Genomic DNA, 2,399 nt, shown 5'->3' on the forward strand with positions numbered 1-2,399 from the left:
GAGGCGATTGGCCGAGAGGAGGGGGGCGGGGGCCGGCAGCTGGCCAATCCCAAGTTGCGGATTGCCGGGCCGCCACCTCCCTCGTCTCCGCCCCCTCGCCCCCCCCACCCGCCCCGCCCTCAGCGCCCCGCCCCCACGCCCCCAAAGCCTCACCTCGGGTCAGGACCCCACCCCCATCCCTTAATCTCTCTTGACGCAACCAGGCGCCCTTGGCCCCTGTCCCCTCCGCTCCCCGGACCCCCGCCCGCGCGGCCTGCCCCCTACCCTCTCTCTCTCCCCTGCCCCCTCCCCCCGCCCCGCGACACGACCCCAATCAGAGCCGCGCTTCTGTGTGCAGAACGCTCTGTACCCAGTGTCCACCAGGGTAACTCCTTGCTCTGCGGGGATGTAATGAGGACGCACTGCTGAGTTACAAACGTGCGGTCGGGAGGCCCTGAGGATGGGCCTCAGCACAGATCTCACCTGCCGCGTCCCCTCATGCCGGCCCTGGTCCTGCGACCGCCTGACGCGGTTCTTTCTGGTCGCAGGACCCCAGAGCCTGAAAGCCGTGGGCCGGCGCGCACAGCACCCGGGCTTGGGATCCACCATGCGGTTATTTCCTCCCCCTCAGGGTCCGAGGACCCAGCATATACAGTGCTTCGGCCCTGGACCCGCGCCCCCCCCCCCCCCCCCCCCCCCCCCCCGCCACGTCTGCCCAGCCCGGTGGCCGTTCCATCAAGGATGGAACCTGAGAGCACGTGGACTCGGCCAGAAGCCACAAAGCGGCTGGCCGGCTGCCAGCGGGCTCTCCCTGGCCATGGGGCACCAAAGGCTGACAGCCAGGAAGGCTCTCACTGCTAGGAAGGCCACCACTAATAAAAAATATTCCAAACTGAGTGCTCCTGACTTTTAAAGAGCCTGTCTGCCTCTTGAGGTTCCGAGCTGCATGGAGAGTCCCTGACCCTTGTGACTAAGTCAGGGGCGGGGCCCCGGCTTGAACAGAGGACGGACTTACTTTGCCCAGCACCCAACTAATTAGAGCTCCGGCCACGTGCCAGCACTGCACTGGGCACTACAGGGAAACAGGAGCGCCTATGCTAGGGGAGTGGCCTCAACAAGACAGCGCTTTATTAAAAACTTCCGTCAGTGAGGAGTTCCTACTGTGGCTCCGCCGGTTAAGAACCAGACATAGTCTCCACTGGATGGGGGTTCCGTCCCTGGCCTCGCTCCTTGCTCAGTGGGTTAAGGATCCGGTGTTGCCCCAAGCTGCAGGGTAGGTGGCAGATGTGGCTTGGATCTGGTGTGGCTGTGGCTGTGGCGTAGACTGGCAACTGCAGCTCTGATTCAACTCCTAGCCCGGGAACTTCCACATGCTGCAGGTGCGGCCCTAAAAAAGAAAAAAAGCAAAAACAAACAAAACCTTTCACTAAAGAGAACGGACATGGAGAATGGTAAAGCCAGGGATGGAGAGACACAGCAGTGGGAGAGTCGTGGCTCAGGTTGTCAGGAAGGCTCTCTGGACCAGCGACACTTGAGCAAGAGCTTAGGGACCAGATCTTATTCTGGAGAAGGATGTTCCCACCTGAAGACAGCCCGTCAGTGCAAATGCCCTGGGCAGGGACAAGCCCAGGGTGCCAGGAGGACCAGGGAAGGTCCATGCGGCTGCAGAGGATGGGAGGCGAGGCCGGTCCGAGGGCCTCTGGGTCCAGGGCGGGAGCTGGATTTTAGTCTCAATGGCCTGGGGCCCCGGGAGGGTTTCCAGGGGGGAGTTTTTGATTATGCGCTGAATTATTTTATCTTGGCATAATTTCAGACTGCTGTAAAAGTGGCAAGAGGAGCATAAGGATTCTAAGATACTGGGTCCCAGACGTCAAGCTTTTTATTTTTTCGGCTGTGAACTCCCCACATGTGGAAGTTCCTGGGCCAGGGATTACACACAGCAGTGACAACAGCGGATCCTTAAACCCACTGTGCCACCAAGGAACACCCCCAAATGTTAACCTTTGACTAACCCCGAATCTGTGCGCGTGAGCTTATTTGGAAAGAGGGTCTTTGAGGATGTAATTCACTTCGGAGGAGGTCATACTGCCAAAAGAAGGTGGTCAGGACAGGCGCCCTTAGAAGGTTGACCCCTGTCCTTGTAGGAGGGAAATCTGGACACAGATACGGAGAGGAGGTGGCCAGGTGAAGACGAGGCAGAACCGGGGGTCTTACGGGCTCAAGAGAAAGACACTGGCAACCAGCAGGAGGTGAAAGAGGCAGGAAGGACCCTCCCCCAGACCCCAGAGGGAGCCTGGTCCTGTGGCCCCTGATTTTGCACCGCTGGCCTCCAGAACTGTGGGAGGCCAGAAATTTGTGTGGTTTTATTTTTTGTCTTTTTAGGGCCACACCTGCAGCATATAGAAATTCCCAGACTAGGG

The sequence above is a fragment of the Phacochoerus africanus genome, chromosome 1, assembly GCF_016906955.1.
Source record: "Phacochoerus africanus isolate WHEZ1 chromosome 1, ROS_Pafr_v1, whole genome shotgun sequence".
Lineage (NCBI taxonomy): Eukaryota > Metazoa > Chordata > Mammalia > Artiodactyla > Suidae > Phacochoerus > Phacochoerus africanus.